Here is a 21,212-nt window from a genome sequence, read left to right on the forward strand (position 1 = left end):
AGTTTGAATTCTATCGTTTCAACTTCACTCTGTCAATATTTTCAATAACCCATTTTAATTGTATATATCTTATAAAAAAACATAACCCTAGAAAAGCCCAATTGTGTTTTATGCCTGCACCGGGGCTGCTGAGATCTGCTGGGGAAAAAAATCACAGTCTGGTAGGTTATCAATATGAATTCTCAGTCACCAAGCTCACCTCAACACTGCCTGACACTCCAACTATGCTTTCCTGCTCACCACAATAACTATTTTAAACCTTCCTCAAACACTGCAGATCTCCAACCCAAACCTTGCCCCACTTCAACCACTGCTCAAAAGGATGACCTTTCCTGTTACATAACAGAAAAACATAAATGCCCTCAGACAAGTTCCTGTCACCAAATCTGTAAACCTATTTTCCTCTATATTCACTTTTTGTTCTTCCCACCTGTAATGTACTTCCTCTTATTTAAGGGTAAACCCTCTACTTCATTCTGGTTCCTCTCCCATCCAGCAGAAAAACTTTGTCCTGTAAGGGCAAAGAATTTGCTCCACTAATTATCCCTTCCTTCCCATCACCTTTTAAAAATGATTTAAAAGCCTTAAAAAAAATTTAGTCCCTGCTAAATTAAAAAAAAAAAAAAAGCCCATCCCTAGATCTCAACCTTTCCCATACTACACTCTCTCTGTTATTCAGAGTCATATTTCTCCAAGGAATTCTCTATATTCATTATCTATACCTCCTCGTATCCTCAATCATTTCTCAACCTACCAAAGTCTAGCATTCCACCCCAATCACCACCTGAAATTGCTCTAAGGTCAAGAGGAACCTCCTAAATCCAGTGGATGGCAATCAGGCTTTACCTTCCTAGACCACTCTGGATCTTGAGCACCACATACCATTTTTCATGGAGTCATTCCATTTTGAAAAACTATCCTACTGATATTCTAGTACAGACACAAATATATATCGTAGGGATGCTTGGTGTTTGAATAAGAAAAAAAAGGTATACAATAACACAAACATATCAATAAGAAAGTGATTATATAAATTATGGTACATACATATAATGGAATACTAGGTCACTGTTTCTCTTTTGTTTTTTTGGCATATATTCCTGTTTTTCAACAATAAAAACTTCATTTTTATGCCTCCCAGTAAGTATGAAAATGATCTTTTGTTTTTTTAATTTTACTTAGTTAACATACAGTGTAATATTGGTTTCTGGAATAGAATTCAGTGATTCATCACTTACATACAACCCCAGTGCTCATCATATCAAGTGCCCTCTTTAACACTGATCACCCATCTAGCCCATCACCTACTCACCTCCCTCCCCCAGCCCTCAGTTTGTTCTCTATCTTTAAAAACTCTTAAAATCTTTTTTAAAAGGTGGGGGAGGGGCACCTGGGTGGCTCAGTTGATTAAGCATCTGTCTTCAGCTCAGGTCACGATCCCTAGGTATTGGGATAGAGCCCCACGTTGGGTGGGCTCCCTCCCTCTCCTTCCTTATGCCTCTCCCTCCAATCCCCTGCTCCTATGCTCACACTCCCTCTCTCAAATAAATAAAATCTTTTTTAAAAAAGAATCTCTTATGGCTTGTTTCCTTCTCTCCTTTTTAACTTTTCCCCTTTCCCATATGTTCACCTGGTTTCTTTCTTAAATTCCATATAGGAGTGAAATTATATGGTATTTGTCTTTCTCTGACTTATTTCTCTTAGCATTATAATATACTCTAGCTCCACCCACATTGTTGCAAATGTCAAGATTTCATTTTTGATGGCTGAGTAATATTCCATAGTGTGTGTGTGTATGTACACACACACACACACACACACACTCACACACATATATATCACATCCTTACCCATCTTTATCGACTCATCAGTTCATGGACATTTGGGCTCTCCCTATAGTTTGGCTATTGTTGACAGTGCTTCTATAAACATCAGGATACATGTACAACTTTGAATCTATATTTTTGTATTCTTTGGATAAATACCTAGTAGGCCAATTGCTGGATCATAGGATAGCTCCATTTTTAACTTTTTGATGACCCTTCATACTGTTTTCTAGAGTGGCTGCACCACTTTGCATTCCCACCAACAGTACAGGAGGGTTCCCCTTTACCCACATCCTCACCAACACCTGTTGTTTCTTGTGTAATTTTAGCCATTCTCACAGGTGTGAGGTAGTAGCTCATCATGGTTTTAATTTGTGTTTCCCTGATCATTAGTGATGTTGAGCATCTTTTCATGTGTCTGTAAACCATCTGGATATCTTCTTTGGAAAAGGATTTATTCATGTCTTCTGCCCATTCCTTAGCTGGATTATTTGTTCCTTGGGTGTTGAGTTTGGTAGGTTCTTTATAGATTTTGGATCCTAACTCTTTATCACATATGTCATTTGAAAATATCTTCTCCCATTCTGTGGGCTACTTACTAGTTTCGTTGATTGTTGACTTCACAGAAACTTTTTTTATCTTGATGAAGTCCCAATAGTTCATTTTTGCTTTTGTTTCCCTTGCCCCCAGGGACATGTCTAATAAGAAGTTGCTATGGCTGAGGTCAAAGAGGATGCTGCCTGTGTTCTCCTCTAGGATTTTGATTTCCTATCTCACATTTAGATCTTTTGTCCAGCTTGAAATTGTGTATGGTGTAAGAAAGTGGTCCAGTTTTATTCTTCTTCAAGTTGCTGTCCCATTTTCCCAACACCATGTGTTGAAGAGACTGTCTTTTTTCCATTGGGTATTCTTTCCTGCTTTGTCAAAGATTAGTTGACCATATTGTTGTGGGTCCATTTCTGGGTTCTTTATTCTGTTCCATTGATCTATGTGTCTGTTTTTGTGCCAGTACCATACTATCTTGATGACTATGGCTTTGTAAAATAGCTTGAAATCCATTATCATGATGCTTCCAGTTTCTTTTTTCTTTTTCAGAATTGCTTTGGCTATTCAGGGTCTTCTGTGGTTCCATACAAATTTTAGGAGTATTTGTTCTAGCTCTGTGAAAAATACTGTCAGTATTTTGATAGGAATTGCATTAAATGAGTAGATTACTTTGGGTAGTAGAGACATTTTAACAATGTTTGCTCTTCTACTCCATGAGCATGGAATGCTCTTCCATTTCTTTGTGTCATTTTCAATTTCTTTCATAAGTGTTCTATTGTTTTTGGAGTACAGATCTTTCACGTCTTTAGTCAGGTTTATTCCTAGGTATCTTATGGGTTTTGGTGCAATTGCAAACGGGATTGATTCCTTGATTTCTGTTTCTGCTGCTTCATTATTGGTGTATAGAAATGCAACAGATTTCTGCACATTAATTTTATATACTGCAACTTTGCTGAATTCATGTATTCTAAAAATTTTTTTGTAGAGTCTTTCAGGGTTTCTTTTTTTTTTTTTTTTAATTAACTTTTATTGGTGTTTAATTTACCAACATACAGAAAAACACCCAGTGCTCATCCCGTCAAGTGTCCACCTCAGTGCCCGTCACCCATTCCCCTCCAACACCCGCCCTCCTCCCCTTCCACCACCCCTAGTTCGTTTCCCCGAGTTAGGAGTCTTTATGTTCTGTCTCCCTTTCTGATATTTCCCAACATTTCTTTTCCCTTCCTTTATATTCCCTTTCACTATTATTCATATTCCCCAAATGAATGAGAACATACACTGTTTGTCCTTCTCCGATTGACTTATTTCACTCAGCATAATACCCTCCAGTTCCATCCACGTTGAAGCAAATGGTGGGTATTTGTCGTTTCTAATTGCTGAGTAATATTCCATTGTATACATAAACCACATCTTCTTTATCCATTCATCTTTCGATGGACACCGAGGCTCCTTCCACAGTTTGGCTATTGTGGCCATTGCTGATAGAAACATCGGGGTGCAGGTGTCCCGACGTTTCATTGCATCTGAATCTTTGGGGTAAATCCCCAAAAGTGCAATTGCTGGGTCGTAGGGCAGGTCTATTTTTAACTCTTTGAGGAACCTCCACACAGTTTTCCAGAGTGGCTGCACCAGTTCACATTCCCACCAACAGTGTAAGAGGGTTCCCTTTTCTCCGCATCCTCTGCAACATTTGTTGTTTCCTGCCTTGTTAATTTTCCCCATTCTCACTGGTGTGAGGTGGTATCTCATTGTGGTTTTGATTTGTATTTCCCTGATGGCAAGTGATGCAGAGCATTTTCTCATGTGCATGTTGGCCATGTCCATGTCTTCCTCTGTGAGATTTCTCTTCATGTCTTTTGCCCATTTCATGATTGGATTGTTTGTTTCTTTGGGGTTGAGTTTAATAAGTTCTTTATAGATTTTGGAAACTAGCCCTTTATCTGATATGTCATTTGCAAATATCTTCTCCCATTCTGTAGGTTGTCTTTTAGTTTTGTTGACTGTATCCTTTGCTGTGCAAAAGCTTCTTATCTTGATGAAGTCCCAATAGTTCATTTTTGCTTTTGTTTCTTTTGCCTTCGTGGATGTATCTTGCAAGAAGTTACTGTGGCCAAGTTCAAAAAGGGTGTTGCCTGTGTTCTCCTCTGAGACAAGATTCCATCAAAATCTTTCAGGGTTTCTGCACAGAGTATCATGTTGTCTGAAAATAGTGAAAGTTTCATTTCTTCCTTGCCAATTTGGATGCTTTTTACTTCTTTTTGTTGTCTGATCGCTGAGGCTAAAGCTTCCACTACTGTGTTAAATAGTAATGGTGAGAGTGGACATCCTTGTCTTCTTCCTGACAGTAGGGGAAGGCTCTCAGTTTTTCCCTATTGAGATGGAGGATATTAGATGTGGGCCCTTCATTATGGCCTTTATGATACTGAGGTATGTTCCATCTATCCCTACTTTGTTGAGGGTTTTTTAATCAAGAAAGGATGCTGCGTTTTATCAAATGTTTTTCTGCATCTATTGAGAGGGTCATACGGTTCTCATCCTTTTATTATTGTGGCATATCACGTTGATTGACTTGCAAATACTGAACCACCTCTGCAGTCCAGGAATAAATCCCACCTGATCATGGTAAGTAATTCTTTTAATGTACTGTTGAATTCAATTTGCTAGTATTTTGTTGAGAATTTTTGCATCCATGTTCATCAGGGATGTTGGCCTGCAATTCTCCTTTTTAGTGGGGTCTTTGTCTCGTTTTGGAATCAAGGTAATGCTGGCTTCATAGAATGAGTTTGGAAGTTTTCCTTCCATTTCCATTTTTGGAACAATTTGAGAAGAACATCTATTAACTCTTCTTTAAATGCCTGGTAGAGGGGGATCCCTGGGTTGCTCAGTGGTTTGGCACCTGTCTTCAGCCCAGGGCATGATCCTGGAGACCCGGGATCGAGTCCCACATTGGGTTCCCTGCATAGAGCCTGCTTCTCCCTCTGCCTGTGTCTCTGCCTCTCTCTCTGTGTGTGTCTCTCATGAATAAATAAATAAAATCTTTGAAAAAAAATAAATGCCTGATAGAATTTCTCTGGGAATCCATCTACTCCAGGACTTCTGTGTGTTGGGAGATTTTTTATTACTGATTTAATTTCTTTGCTGGTTATGGGTCTCTTCAAATTTTCTATTTCTTCCCATTTCAGCTTTGGTAGTTTGGTGGTTTCTAGGAATTCGTCCATTTCTTCCAGGTTTCCCAGTTCATTGGCATATAATTTTTTATAATTTTCTCTTATAATTGCTTACATTTCTCTGGTGTTGGTTGTGATCTCTCCTCTTTCATTCGTGATTTTATTTATTTGCAACCTTTCTCGTTTCTTTTTGATGTATCAATTTTGTTAATTCTTTAGAAGAACCAGCTCTTAGTTCGTTAATACATTCTATTAGGGTTTTTTTTTTGTTTCCATATAATTTATTTTTGCTCTGATCTTTATTATTTCCCTTCTTCTGCTGGCTTTAGGCTTTATTTGCTGTTTCTTTCCTAGCTCCTTTAGGTTTAAGGTTAGTTTGTGTATTTGAGATTTTTCTTGCTTCTTGAGGTAGGCTTGTATTGGTATATACTTTCCTCTTGGGACTGCCTTTGCTGTATCCCAAAGGCTTTGGGCTATCGTGTTTTCATTTTCATTTCCTTCCATGTATTTTTAAATTACCTCTTTAATTTCCTGGTTAACCCATTCATTCTTTAGTAGCATGTTCTTTAATTCCCATGTATTTGATGTCTTCCCGAATTTTTTCTTGTGGTTGACTTCAAGTTTCATAGTGTTGCGGTCTGAAAATATACATAGCATGATCTTGATTTTTTTGTACTTGTTGAGAAATGATTTGTAACCCAGTATTTGATCTCTTCTGGAGAATGTTCCGTGTACACTCAAAAAGAATGTGTAATCTGCTGCTATAGGATGAAATGTTCTGAAAATATCGATTAAGTGCATTTGGTCCAGTGTGTCATTCAAAGCCATTGTTTCCTTGATGTTTTCCTTAGATGATCTGCCCATTGATGTAAATACGTTGTTAAAACCCCCTATTATTATTATATTATTATCAATGAGTTTCTTTGTTATTAATTGATTTATATATTTTGGATGCTTCCATGTTGGAGGCATAAATATTTACAATTGTTAGATCTTCTTGATGGATAGATCCCTTAACTATAATACCCTTCTTCATCTATTATTATGGTCTTTGTTTTAATATCTAGCTTGTCTGATATAAGTATGGCTACTCTTTCTTTTGATGTCCATTAGCATGACAAATGGTTCTCCATCCCATCACTTTCAATATGCAGATGTTTTTAGGTCTATAATGAGTCTGTTGGAGGCAGCATATAAATGGATCTTGTTTCTTGCCCATTCTGGTCCCCTATGTCTTTTGAATGGAACATTTCATCCATTCACATTCAGAGTGATTACTGAAAGATATAATTTTAGTGCCATCGTGTTACCTGTAAAGTTGATAATGTTCTCTGGTCATTTGTAGTCTTTGGTGCTTTTGGTGTTTTTTTTTCTCCACTCAAAGAATCCCCCCTAAAATTTCTTTCAGGGCTGGTTTAGTAATCACTAACTCCTTCAATTTTTGTTTGTTCAGGAAACTCTATTTCTCCTTCTATTCTGAATAACACCCTTAGTGGATAAAGAATTCTTTCCTGCATATTTTTCCCATTCAGCATGTTTAATATTTCCTGCCACTCTTTCCTGGCCTGGTAAGTTTCTGTGGATAGATCTGCTATGAACCGTTCTGTTTTCCCTTGTAGGTTAAGGACTTTTTTTTTCCTTGCTGCTTTTAGGAATCCTTCCTTGTGTATTTTGTGAATATAACTATGATATGCCTTGGCAATGGTTGGCTTTTGTTGAATTTAATGGGAGTTCTCTATACTTCCTGGATTTTTATGTCTGTTTCCTTCCCCAGATTAGGCAAGATATAATTTGTTTGAATAAACCTTCAGCCCCTTTTCCTCTCTCTTCATCTTCTGGGACTCCAGAAATGTTATATGTTTTAATACGTCACTGAGTTCCCTAAGTCTACTTGCATGATGCATTACCTTTCTTTCCCTCGTCTTTTCAGATTCATTATTTTCCATAAGTTTATCTTCTATATCACTGATTTGCTCCTCTGCTTCATTCTTCCTAGTTTTTATGGCCTCAATGTGGGATTGCATCTTAGTTATAGCATTTTTAATTTCGGCCTGACTAAATTTTAGTTCTTTTATTTCTGCAGCAAGGGATTCTCTAGTGTCTTTTATGCTTTTTTCACACTCAGCTTTTTTCACACCCAGCTAGTACCCTTATAACCATTGTTTTAAATTCTAGTTCAGATATCTTACTTATATCTATACTGGTTTAATCCTTGGCCATGAGTTCTACTTCCCATTTCTCTTTTAGGGTGAATTTCTCTGTCTAATCATTTTGTCCAGAAAAGAAATTAAGAAAGAAAAACACAAAACAAAATAAAAAAGAAGGAAAAGAAAAGAAAGCAAAACAAACTAGATCCTGGGTGTGTTTTGGTCTGCCTCTTAAAAGAACCTAGATCCCGGCCCCACAAACTGGACCAATCTCGGTAAAGGGCTGGAGTGCACAGCCGGTGGGGCATTTGGGAGAAGCCAGTTGGTTAGGCAGACTGACTCCAGATGGATATGGCTGTGCCCTGCTGCCTTCAGGAGCTGTGTGCTCCAGGAGCACGATTCCAGCAGCACAGGGCCCCAGATCCCAGGTCCCCAAGCGGACAAAGCCCATGATCCTGCACTCCCCCTGGGACAGGTGGAAGTGAGGAGGGCATATGACAGTGAGAACTCTCCTGCCACTGGGCACCCTGCAAGCTGTGCAGATCAGTGCACCTGCGCCAGCCCCGGGAGCATCTAAGCCAGTGCAGATTGGGAGACTGCACTAGTGGGAGCTGACTCCAGAGCTGGAAATCTGGCTGCCAACATTGTTCTTTTTCATCCTTGTTTCACCCTTTGCCTGGGAGGGGTGGGGCCACCAGGGAATAGGGGCCTCACAGGATAAACAGTTCTCACTGAGCCTGGCAACCCACAGGGAGCTGGACATCTATGCCCAGGCACAGACACATAAGAATCAGCAGAGCAGACCCCTCCCCCAGAAGACCAGCTGGAAGAAAAAAGAAAGAACAAGTTTATTGACTAAGCAGTACTGGAAATCTCCAGAACTGAGGGGAAATATTATGTAGAACTAGAGGGTCCTTTTTTGTTTCTTTTCCCATTATGTTTCCATTATGACTTGTCTTTATATCAGACTAAAAATTTCCAATATCTTTTCGGTTTCCCACCCTAACTACAATATTTTACCAGCTCTCCATTTTTAAGTGTTTTCCTTTTTTGACTTTCATATTTCTACAGTTACATGTCTTCGCTATATTTCTCACTTCTGGACTCCCTTCAACGTATTCATTTTAATTTTGGTAGATATAAGAGATAGGGGTTTTTCTTTTTTCAGCCTTGTTTTGCTTTACAATGGTGGAAGTTAGTACCTTCAAAAACACGACCAACATACACCCAGAACCAAGTGAAATACCATGTTGGTTCATTCTGTGAGATTATATTCTCTCTTCCTTCCCATTCTGCCCCCCCTTTATCTTGTTTATGTTTTGGTGGTCAATGTTGGGGTTTTCTACAAGTATTTCTGGTTTATATTAATTTGGGACTGAGCATCATCTAACATACAGAACTTGATACACTCAGAATCAAGAGGATCACCCTCTAAGACCCTCAGGTACACTACATTCTCTCTCCACTACCACTTCCTCACCACCACCATCCCCTCCTTTTTTTTCATTTCCCTCTTTAATTTTTTTCTTTTTCTTTTTTCTTCATGGTTTATGGTTTTTTGCTTTTTATTTTTACTAATTTGTTTTAAAATTTGTTTTTTACTTTAGGAGTCCTTTTGTTTTATTTTGTTCTGTTCTTTTTTCCCATTATTTTCTGTTCTCTGATCTCTTCAGAATCATCTAGAGCATATGTTACTTAGGTCATAGTTGATATTTTTGACTCATCCCACTCATACAGCCACTCTGCACTGAACAAAATGACTAGAAGGAAGAACTCACCACAAAAGAAAGAACCAGAAAAAGTATTCTCTGCCAAGAAGTTACAGAATCTGGATTTAAATATGATGTCAGAAATTCAACCCAGAGGTACAATTATAAAGCTACTGGTGGTTCTGGAAAAAAAGTATAAGCGGACTCTAGAGACATTGTTATTGCAGAATTGAAATCTACTAAAGCCGAAATTAAAAATAGATTAATTGAGATGCTATCCAAACTGGATGTTCTACTGCTAGGGTTAATGAAATGGAAGAGAGAGTGACTGACACAGAAGACAAATTGATGGTAAGGAAGGAAGCTGAGGAAAAAAAAGGAAAACAATTAAGACCCCAAGAGGAAAGGCTTAGGGAAATAAATGATAGCTTGAGAAGGAAGAATATACGTCTAACTGGGATTCCAAAAAACCCAAGAGACAGAGGGGACCACAAAGTATATTTGAACAAATCATAGCTGAGAACTTCTAAAATCTGGGGAAGGGAACAGGCATTCAGATCCAAGAGGACCCCCCCCCAAAAAAAAAGTAATAAAAAACTGTTCAATACCTTGATATTTAATAGTGAAACTTGCAAATTCCAAAGACAAAAAGAAAATTCTTAAAGCAGCAAGAGACAAGAGATTCTTAATTCATATGGGGAGAAATATCAGATTAACAGCAGACCTCTCTACAGAGACCTGGCAGGCCAGAAAGGGCTGGCAGGATATATTCAGGGTCCTAAATGAGAAGAACATGCAGCCAAGAATACTTTATCCTGCAAGGCTCTCATTCAGAATAGAAGGAGAGATAAAGAGCTTCCAAGATAGGCAGAAACAAAGAATCTGTGACCACCAAACCAGCTCTGCAAGAAATATTAAGGAGGACCCTGTAAAAGAAAGAGGATGCCCAAAGAAATAATCCACAAAAACAGGGACTGAATAGGTATTACGATGACACTAAATTCATATGTTTCAATAGTTACTCTGAACATAAAAGGGCTAAGTGATCCCATCAAAAGATGCAGGGTTTCATACTGGATAGAAAAGCAAGACCCATCTATTTGCTATCTTCAAGAGACTCATTTTAAACCTAAGGTTACCTACAGCCTGAAAATGAAAGGCTGGAGAACAATTTACCATTCAAATGGTCCTCAAAAGAAAGCTGAGGTAGCAATCCTCATATCAGATAAGTTAGAGTTTATTCCAAAGCCTGTTGTAAGAGATGAAGAGGGACAATATATCATACATACAGGGTCTATCCAACAAGAAGACCAAACACTCATGAATATTTAAGCCCCTAATGTGGGAGCTCCCAAGTATATCAATTAATCACCAAAGTGAAGACATACTTAGATAATAATACACTCACAGTAGTAGACTTCAACATGGCACTTCTGCAAATGACAGATATTCTAAGCACAACATCACCAAAGAAACAAGGACCTTAAATGATACCCTGGACCAGATGGATTTCACAGATATATACAGAACTTTCCATCCAAACGCAACTGAATACACATTCTTCTCAAGTGCACATGGAACTTTCTCCAGGATAAATCACATACTGGGTCACAAATCAGCTCAACTGATACCAAAAGACTGGGATTGTCCCCTGCATATTTTCAGACCACAATGCTTTGAAACTAGAACTCAATCACAGAAGAAATTTGGAAGAAACTCAAACAAGTGGAAGTGAAAGAGCATCATTTAAAAGATAAATAGAAAAAAAAAATAAAAGATAAATAGGTCAATCAGGATATTAGAGATGAATTACAAAGATTCACGGACACTGATGAAAAGAAAGATACACTCGTACAAAATCTTTGGTATATGGCAAAAGCAGTCCTAAGAGCGAAATATATCGCAATATAAGCATCCCTCAAAAAATTGGGAAAAACTCAAACACACAAGCTAACCTCATACCTCAAGGAACTGAAGAAAGAAGAGCAAATAAAACCTACACCAAGCAGAAGAAGAGACATAATAAAGATTCAAGCAGATTTCAATGAAATAGAGACCAGAAGAACTGTAGAATAGATCAACAAAACCAGAAGTTGGTTCTTTGAAAGAATTAATAAGATAGATAAACCCCCAGCCAGCCTTATTAAAAAGAAAAGAGAAAAGACTCACATTAATAATATCATGAATAAAAGAAGAGATACCACAACAAATGCCAAGGAAATACAAACGATTTTTAAAAAGTATTATGAGCAGCTATACACCAATAAATTAGGAAATCTAGAAGAAATGGATGCATTTCTGGAAAACCACAAATTACCAAAACTGTAACAGGAAGAAATAGAAAACCTGAACAGGCCAATAACCAGGGAGGAAATTGAAGCAGTCATCAAAAACCTCCCAAGACACAAAAGTCCAAGGCCAGATGGCTTCCTAGGGGAATTCTAGCACATGTTTAAAGAAGAAATAATACCTATTCTACTAAAGCTGTTGTGAAGGATAGAAAGGGATGGAATATTTCCAACTCATTTTATGAGGCCAGAATTACCTCTATTCCAAAACCAAAGACCCCACCAAAAAGGAGAATTATAGACCAATATCCCTGATGAACATGGATGCAAACATTCTCAACAAGATACTAGCCAATAGGATCCAACAATACATTAAGATTATTCACCATGACCAAGTGGAATTTATCCCCGGGATGCAAGGCTGGTTCAACACTCGTAACACAATCAACATGATAGATCACATCAACAAGAGAAAAAACAAGAACCACATGATCCTCTCAATAGATACAGAGAAAGCATTTGACAAAATACAGCATCCATTCCTGATCAAAACTTTTCAAAGTGTACGGATAGAGGGAACATTCCTCAGCATCTTAAAAGCCATCTACAAAAAGCCCACAACAAATATCATTCTCAATGGGGAAAAACTGAGAGCCTCTCCCCTAAGATCAGGAACACGACAGGGATGTCTACTCTCATCATTGCTATTCAAAATAGTACTAGAAGTCCTAGCCTCAGCAATCAGACAACAAAAAGAACTAAAAGGCATTCAAATGGGCAAAGAAGTCAAACTCTCCCTCTTCACAGATGACAAGATACTGTACATAGAAAACCCAAAGACTCCAACCCAAGATTGCTAGAACTCATACAGCAATCCGGCAGTGTGGCAGGATACAAAATCAATGCCCAGAAATCAATGGCATTTCTATACACTAACAATGAGACAGAAGAAAGAGAAATTAGGGAGTCAATCCCATTTATAATTGCACCCAAAACCATAAGATACCTAGGAATAAACCTAACCGAAGACATAAAAGATCTATACCCTAAAAACTACAGAACTCTTCTGAAATTGAGGAAGACACAAAGAGATGGAAAAACATTCCATGCTCATGGATTGGAAGAATTAATATTGTGAAAATGTCAATGCTACCCAGGGCAATTTACACATATAATGTAATCCCTATCAAAATACCATGGACTTTCTTCCCAGAGTTGGAACAAATTATCTTAAGATTTGTGTGGAATCAGACTGACCCCGGGGCAGCTGGGGAGCATGTCAACTCTGGCCCGGAGGAGGCTCATGCGGGATTGAAGCGATTCCAAGAGGACCCACCTGTAGGTGTCAGTGGCATGCCATTTGTAAACAACATTATGCAGTGTAATGCAGTTATATTTGGACCCAAGGGGGACACCCTTTGAAGATGGTACTTTTAAACTAGTAATAGAATTTTCTGAAGAGTATCCAAATAAACCACTAACTGTTGGGTTTTTATCCAAAATGTTTCATCCAAATGATATCCTTCAGAATTGATGGAGTCCAGCATATGATGTACCTTCTATCTTAACATCAATTCAGTCTCTGCTGGATTATCCAAATCCAAACAATCCAGCCAATAGCCAGGCAGCACAGCTTTATCAGGAAAACAAATGAGAATATGAGAAAAGAGTTTCAACCATTGTTGAACAAAGCTGGAATGATTCATAATAGAGAACTTGTCTGTTAATTTTTTTCATCATTGTTGTGTATAATTAACCTTTCAGTAGAAAGGCTAACAAATTTTAAGTGCCATAAGTTTTAAGGATTCTGCAGAAAAAAGAAGTCCTTCAGTTTAGAAGCTACAAAAGCTTGTATATCTTGATTATTGTGCTTTTTATTGCATGGTGTGAACTAAGTTATTGCTTACATAAATTTGTAATATATCCTGTTTGTATTTTTTTCCAAGTGTATAATGTTGGTGCAGAGTTTTCATGACAGAATGATACACATTTTGTAAATCTGAACTTTTTTCAAATAAAAAAAAAGATTTCTGTGGAATCAGAAAAAAAACCCGAATAGCCAGGGGAATATTGAAAAAGAAAATCAGAGGCGGGGGCATCACAATACCAAATTTCAAGTTGTACTACAAAGCTGTGGTCATCAAGACAGTGTGGTACTGGCACAAAAACAGACACATAGATCAATGGAACAGAAGAGAGAATCCAGAAGTGGACCCTCAACTTTATGGGCAACTAATATTCGACAAAGGGGGAAAGAATCTCTACTGGAAAAAAGTCTCTTCAATAAATGGTGCTGGGAAAATTGGACATCCACATGCAGAAGAATGAAACTAGACCACTCTCTTTCACCATACACAAAGATCAACTCAAAATGGATGAAAGATCTAAATGTGAGACAAGATTCCATCAAAATCCTAGAAGAGAACACAGGCAACACCCTTTTTGAACTTGGCCACAGTAACTTCTTGCAAGATACATCCATGAAGGCAAGAGAAACAAAAGTAAAAATGAACTATTGGGACTTCACCAAGATAAGTATCCAAGATCTATAAGGAACTTATGAAACTCAACACCAAAGAAACAAACAATCCAATCATGAAATGGGCAAAAGACATGAACAGATATTTCACCAAAGAAGACATGGACATGGCCAACATGCACATGAGAAAATGCTCTGCATCACTTGCCATCAGGGAAATACAAATCAAAACCGCAATGAGATACCACCTCACACCAGTGAGAATGGGGAAAATTAACAAGGCAGGAAACAACAACTGTTGGAGAGGATGCGGAGAAAGGGCAACCCCCTTGCACTGTTGGTGGGAATTTGAACTGGTACAGCCACTCTGGGAAACTGTGTGGAGGTTCCTCCAAGAGTTAAAAACAGAGCTACCCTGTGACCCAGCAATTGCACTACTGGGGATTTAGCCCAAAGATACAGATACAGTGAAAAGCTGAGACATCTGCACCCCAATGTTTATAGCAACAATGTCCACAATAGCCAAACTGTGGAAGGAGCCTCGGTGTCCATCAAAAGTTGAATGGATAAAGAAGATGTGGTCTATGTATACAATGGAATATTACTGAGCCATTAGAAATGATGAATACCCACCATTTGCTTCGATGTGGATGGTATTAGAGGGCATTATGCTGAGTGAGGTAAGTCAATCGGAGAAGGACAATCATTAAATGGTTTCATTCATATGGGGAATATAAAAAATAGTGAAAGGGATTATAGGGGAACAGAGAGAAAATGAGTGGGAAATATCAGAGGGCGTCAGAATATGAGAGACTCCTAACTCTGGGAAACGAACAAGGGGTAGTGGAAAGGGAAGTGGGCGGGGGGTTGGGGTGACTGGGTGATGAGCACTGAGGGGGCACTTGACAGGATGAGCACTGGGTGTTAATAGTATATGTTGGCAAATCAAACTCCAATAAAAAGTATACAAAAAAATAAGCTTGGATATTAATTTGGGAGAATTGACCAAAAAAGAGAGAGAGAGAGAGAGAGAGAGAGAGAGAACTTAGGTCCCAAAACAAAAAATAATAAAAGAAAAGTAAACAAAAATATACATATTAATATATAAATTTAAAAGTTTTAAATTAATAATTAAAGGGGTTTTTTTAATTTTTTTTATTTATTTATGATAGTCATACCGAGAGAGAGAGAGAGAGAGAGAGAGAGAGAGAGAGAGGCAGAGACACAGGCAGAGGGAGAAGCAGGCTCCATGCACTGGGAGCCTGACGTGGGATTTGATCCCGTGGCCTCCAGGATCACGCCCTGGGCCAAAGGCAGGTGCCAAACTGCTGTGCCACCCAGGGATCCCAATAATTAAAGGTTTTTTAAAGGAATTTTAAAAATAGGAATAAAATGAAATTAAATAATAATAAAATAAAGAATAAAAGCAAAAAGGAAACGATCCTGATTTCCCCTTACAGTTAAAGCTTTGCAGTAGTCTATGATCAGTAAACTTGGTACAAGCAAGTTGATCACGCTGGTCTTCTGGGGGAGGGGCCTGATTTTACTGATTCTCAGGTGGAATTGCCCTAGTGGAAATGCAACTCCTGGGCACAGTGGTGTGCGCCTTCGTGTAAGCAGCTCCAGCCTCCACGAGGTGGCAGTCTTTTGCTCCCTGAAAGCTTTTAGTGCTGATTGATGGGATGAATATGGCAGTGCCCAGCTCTCTAGCCCTGGAGGTGAAAGTCTGCATCCCCCATCTTCAGTGAAACCTCACAGAAGAGCAATCAATCACTCTTGTGTCCCCTGTTTTTGTCAGAACCCTGCATTCACCCTGCCTGTGTATGAGCTTTTTTATCTTAGGCCTGTGACTGAGTTTCAAAACTCCAAATTTTAGGGACTTCCGTGGCTTGGACCCACAATGTTTCTGTGAGGGAGGGTCTCATCATGCTTTTGCCATTTGCCAGCATATCACAGGAAAGCAGTTGCAGGACTGAGGTTCACAGGTCACAGTTTATGGCAAAACAGAGCAGACAGCTGACACCAAGACTCAGCCAGTATCCCTGTTCCTATGCCTGGGAATAGTGCTGCACTTAAGCACCACTCATTCTTCTTGGAATCCAGGGGATGGATTCCAAGACATCAGACAATGGTGTCACACCTGGGATTCTACCCCAGCTTGTCACCTGAGCACCTGTAAGCCAGGAACATCCCCAACCACAGCAAACTTCTAAAAGTTCAGATTTTGTGCTCTGCTGTGTATGATACTTTACAGTATCCTCCATAAGGAGGCTTCCTCCCTACTGCTGTAGACACAGCAGTATCTCCCCCAATTCAATTCTCCACACCTCCTGCCTTCCAAAAGGTAGTCACTTTTCTACTTGTAGACTTGCAGTTTTTGTCCTCTCAGACCTCTGATTGATTTCTTGGGCATTTAGAATGATTTGATAACTATCTAGCTGTGTTTGAGGGACAAGACAGGCTTAGGGTCCCCCTAATCCTCAGCCATCTTAACTCCTCCTTTTACACATACATTTTAAGACATCTATGCCACTGTTAAAAAGAAAGAGTTCTATTTTTACTGACATTGAAGGCTTGCCACAAATATTAAGTAAAAATCCATTAGATAAAAAAATCCATTGCAAAACATATACATTATGATTCCATTTGTATTTTTAACATGCTGGATGGATGATGGATGGATAGATGGATGGATGGGAGGAAGGAAATATTTTATATAGGCATAGAAAATGTCTGGAAAGAGACACAAATTTAATATTGTTACCTCTGGGGAATGAGATGTGGAAAGGAGAACAGAAGATATATATCATTTTTGTTGGGTCAAGTAATAAAAATGTAGTCAGATCCCTAGTCACACGAAAGTTTCCAAAGTAGTTAAGAAATAAGTTCAAAAGAGATCAAAAGGGAATGGCCAGAGACTGGGTAAAATAGATTTTAGAGTTTCCTGAGCTAAGGGAGGAGAGAGAGAAAAGGGTGGTTAATGGGTTCAAATATGGAAAAGAGGTCTACTAAAAACAAGGAGAAGTAAGTATCTAACAGAAAATGAGCATGAACAGGTACTTCTTGAAGGCAGAAGATCAAATGGCCAATAGATATAAGAAAGAAAAAGTTTCACTCTTACTGGTAATGAAAATATTTTCATATGTGTCTATCAATTCAGTAAAATTTTTAACAGACAGTATTCAATTTTAAAAAGGGAAGATGTAAGAGGTACTTTAATACTTTGCTGGCAGATGTAAATTGGTAAAACCTGTTAGAGAAAGCAATGTGACAATGTGATTTCTAAAAAATTAAACTTCATAGAACTTATCACTATTGTGATGAAATCACTACCAACGTGATGCTGTTTAACACATACCTCTCCTGCTGAAGTAAGTTCCATGGGAAAAAAAGAGGCCATGGTCTTCTTCTCCACTATATCTCGAGTACCTCACCTAGAAACTGGCACATTGTAAGCCCCGAGTAAATCAACCCATGCTTTCTGATAAGTTTCAAACCACAGTTTAAGGACACTGATACTAAATCTATTCTGATGCCTGAATTAATAGAGCTACAAACAACAAATAGTACAAGATGATGTGAAAATTTTCCATCTCTTAAGAATTTCCCAAGTTCGGGGCACCTGGGTAGTTCAGTGGTTGAGCTCTGCCTTTGGTTCAGGTCATGATCCCCAGGGTCCTGGGATCAAATTCCGCAAGAGGCTCCCTGCAGGAAGTCTGCTTCTCCCTCTGCCTATGCTTCTGCCTCTGTCTGTGGCTCTCTCATGAACAAATAATTAAAAAAAAAAAAAAAGAATTACCCAAGTTCAAAGTAGAATTATTCACAGATATGACAGCCACAGGGTTCCACCATTTCAACTATTATGCCGTCACTGTCCAGTCTCCTGCCCTCTTATATTTCTGTCATAGCTACCCCCAAAAATCCCCAAACTAACTCATCTACACTCTGTTTCTACACCTGGACTGATGAGTGCTCCTGAAGAGAATGGATACAGGATTCTGTGACAGGGTGGAGACAAATTCAAGATATCCAAGCTTTTCTTGGCTCACTATGATATGGTGATATGCTAGGCCTCTAAAAAGCTCCTCTTTTCATCCTTCTCAAATGCTATCCCAATCCTTCATTGATCGCATCAGATGGGACCTTCTTCAAAATCTTGTGCTCCCACAATTTCATCAATCCTGTCCCTTTCCCTCCTCTCAATGGAAGAGCTACCTTCCTTTCTCTAAGGCCAGTCTTTTCCACTCTTTCACTCTGGAACCCCCACCCTTCTGCTTCTTTAGCAACTATGTATCATCAAGTTCTATGCAATCTACATGTGAATGGGCTCATCTCCTATACTCAAAACTAAACATTATTAACAAGATTACCTTCTAAGATTATCTTCTATCTAACTGTCTATAAGGCACACTCTCTCCTTCCCATTGTAGCCAAGCCTCTTCAAAGTATATACCATATTTGTCATCAGTCCTTCTTGAAAGTGCTTACTCCCCAATCCTCTACAATCTGCCTTCTCTCTTCCTGCTGCACTGATGTCAATTCGTCACTGACCTCCTAATTGCCAAATCTAATGAACATGTTTTTTACAATGTTTTATAGTGTCTGTTATCTGATTACAAGAGGGGTACACATCATAAACAAAGTTATGCCATATGACAAGAGAGAAAAACTTGCACCGTGTAACAGGCAATGAATAAATTGTCCCTAACAAACATAGTGATCTTACAAGCAAATTAAATATATAACCCAAAAGAAAAATGTAAAAAGGGTATAAAGGAGCAAGTCTCAGGAAAAATGCAAATAGCTAACACACATGAAAAAAACACTCAGCCTTCCTAGTAATAAGAGAAATGTAAGTTACATCAGTCAGATACTATTTTTCACCTATCAAACTGGTAAAAATTAAAAAGACTGTCCATCCTCTGCAAGGGCATACAGAAAAGCACTCCCTGTGGTAAGAATGTAAACTTTCCTGGATGTCACTCTGGCAAAACCTATTCACATTTTTTAATGTAAATATCCTTTGTCCCAATAATTCCTACTAGAAAGCTATCCTGCAGAAATATTTGTGCAGGTATATCTATATCTACATCCATTTTGAGCACTCCATGAAGATGTTTATTGCAGCCTTGTGTTGCGTGGACTAGGGTAATAGGCAAAGGAGATGGAGATATGTGGCAGAGTAGATGGCACAGCTGGAAGATCAGGGCAACAGGAATTGCTGATGAATCGGATGTGGGGAGGTGAGAGAAGGGGAGGCATCAAGGGTGACCCTAGATTCTTGGCTAGAGCAGCTGAATGGATGATGGTGCCATTTTGCTGAGATACGGAGGGCTGAGGGAAAGGGCTAGGGATCCGAGAAGAGTCAGGAGTCCCATTTTGGCCATGCCACATTTAATATCTATTTGACATCCAAGCAGAGATGTCATATAGGCCATTAGATATATGAGGATGCAGCTTAAAAGAAAGGCTTGAGGGACTCCTGGGTGGCTCAGCGGTTAAGCACATCTGCCTTTGGCCCAGGTCGTGATCTTAGAGTCCTGGGATCTAGTCCCCCATCAGGCTCCCTGCATGGAGCCTGCTTCTCCCTCTGCCTATGTCTTTGCCTCTCTCTGTCTCTCATAAATAAATTTTTTAAAAAAAGAAGAAAGGCTTGAGTCAGACATCTAAGTGTGGGAATGATGAGTATATAGATAGACAGTATTTAAAGCCATGGGGCTGGATGAGTGCTTTCAGGAAGATTCTGGGTGTTTTGCTTTGTTTAAAAAAATTTTTTAGGGACACCTGGGTGGCTGAGCGTTTGAGCAGCTGCCTTCGGCTCAGGTTGTGACCCCAGGGTCCTGGGATCAAGTCCTGTATCAGGCTCCCTATAGGGAGCCTGCTTCTTCCTCTGCCTATGTCTTTGCCTCTCTCTATGTCTCTTAGGAATAAATAAATAAAATCTTTAATTTTAAAAAAATATTTTATTTATCATTTGAGAGACAGAGCACAAGGCAGCAGGAGGGACATAGGGAGATGAAAAAGTAGACCCCCCTCCAAACTGGAGCCCAATGCAGGACTCGATCCCAGGACCTGAGCCAAAGGCAAAAGCTTAACCAACTCAGCCACCCAGGCGTCCCCTGGAAGATTCTGGATAGAAAAAAGTGGATGGACTGAGTCCTACGTCACTCCAATATTCAGAGGTTGAGGAGATACATTTAGTAGATGAGGTTAAGCAGAAGTTTTTTAATACAGACTTTAGTTTTAAGAAGTTAATACACATTAAATGGTGGGAAATCACATATGTACCACCACATCAAAGGACCCAACTCCTTCCAACCCTATCTTTTAAGGAATTCTAGGGGTTTTTTTCTTTGTGAATATTTCAAAACACATGTTTTTAAAGATTTTATTTATTTACTTATTTATTTGACAGAGAGAGAATAGAGAGTACAAGCAGGCAGAGCGGCAGGGAGAGGGAGAAACAGGCTCCTCACTGAGCAGGGAGTCCAATGCAGGGCGCAGTCCCAGGACTCTGGGATCATGACCAGAGCTGAAGGCAGATGCTTCACTGACTGAGCCACCCAGGAACCCTCAAAACACATTTAAAGACAATCATACTTTTTTTCTTTTTTGTTACATCGTGGTTTCCTCACACTGTATAATTCTCCCAGAACAAAACTAAACTAGTCAAGTACCACACACATAGCACTCAGTAATAGCTTTTCCATAAAGCTATCCAATAACCACCTCATGCCTGAAAAGCTAAGGGAAATGCAAGGACAGAAGCCAAACTCATGCTGCCTTTTATTCTTTCGGGGTGGTCACTTCCCTGTGACACAGTACTTTCCCCAGCTGCTCGCTGAGCTCACCAAATGTCTGAAAGGCCTCAAGACATCTGACAATCCACATCCTCTCCTCTCAGTGCTAGTCTCCCTTCCAACCAACAAAAAGCACAGACTCTTTACATGCTTACTTTAGAAGTTTCCATTCAGAGACTCATGCCTTCAAAAAAGAGAGAAGTACTTCCAACTAGGTCAAAGTTGTCATCAGGAATGCAGCCTCAAAGCA

The 21,212-nt window shown here is 39.1% G+C and overlaps 1 protein-coding gene and 1 pseudogene across 5 annotated transcripts in view; one reads left to right on the forward strand and one right to left on the reverse strand.

The window, feature by feature from the left end:
- Positions 1-21,212, reverse strand: part of SYTL4 (synaptotagmin like 4) — an 80,972-nt gene that overhangs the window by 54,237 nt on the left and 5,523 nt on the right. The window lies entirely within an intron of this gene.
- Positions 12,960-13,391, forward strand: LOC121482917 (annotated as a pseudogene).

The sequence above is a fragment of the Vulpes lagopus genome, chromosome X (genome assembly GCF_018345385.1).
Source record: "Vulpes lagopus strain Blue_001 chromosome X, ASM1834538v1, whole genome shotgun sequence".
Classification (NCBI taxonomy): Eukaryota; Metazoa; Chordata; class Mammalia; order Carnivora; family Canidae; genus Vulpes; species Vulpes lagopus.